Source organism: Triticum dicoccoides, chromosome 1A (genome assembly GCF_002162155.2).
Source record: "Triticum dicoccoides isolate Atlit2015 ecotype Zavitan chromosome 1A, WEW_v2.0, whole genome shotgun sequence".
Lineage (NCBI taxonomy): Eukaryota > Viridiplantae > Streptophyta > Magnoliopsida > Poales > Poaceae > Triticum > Triticum dicoccoides.
The window spans coordinates 5,103,581-5,103,852 of NC_041380.1; positions in this window are offsets into that span (position 1 = coordinate 5,103,581).

The following is a 272-nucleotide window of genomic DNA, read 5'->3' on the forward strand; positions in this document are numbered from 1 at the left end:
CACATACATCCATATCTAAACATCCCTTGTGTATGTTAGAGGATCCGGTTCCCCAAGATTGATGCCTGCCAGATAGATCAGCCTGTCCGGTCAGCTCACATCCCATCCGTCCATCAGATCAGATCAGATCAACCAGCAGTAAACAAAATTTTACAGCAGCGAGAGGGAGACCAAAGCCCAATCCAATCTGAAGCAAGGGCAGTCCCGTCATTTCGCCCCCCTCCACTTTCGCCTTGCCGCGCTCCCTCCCCGCCCTCCCCCCGAAACCCCAA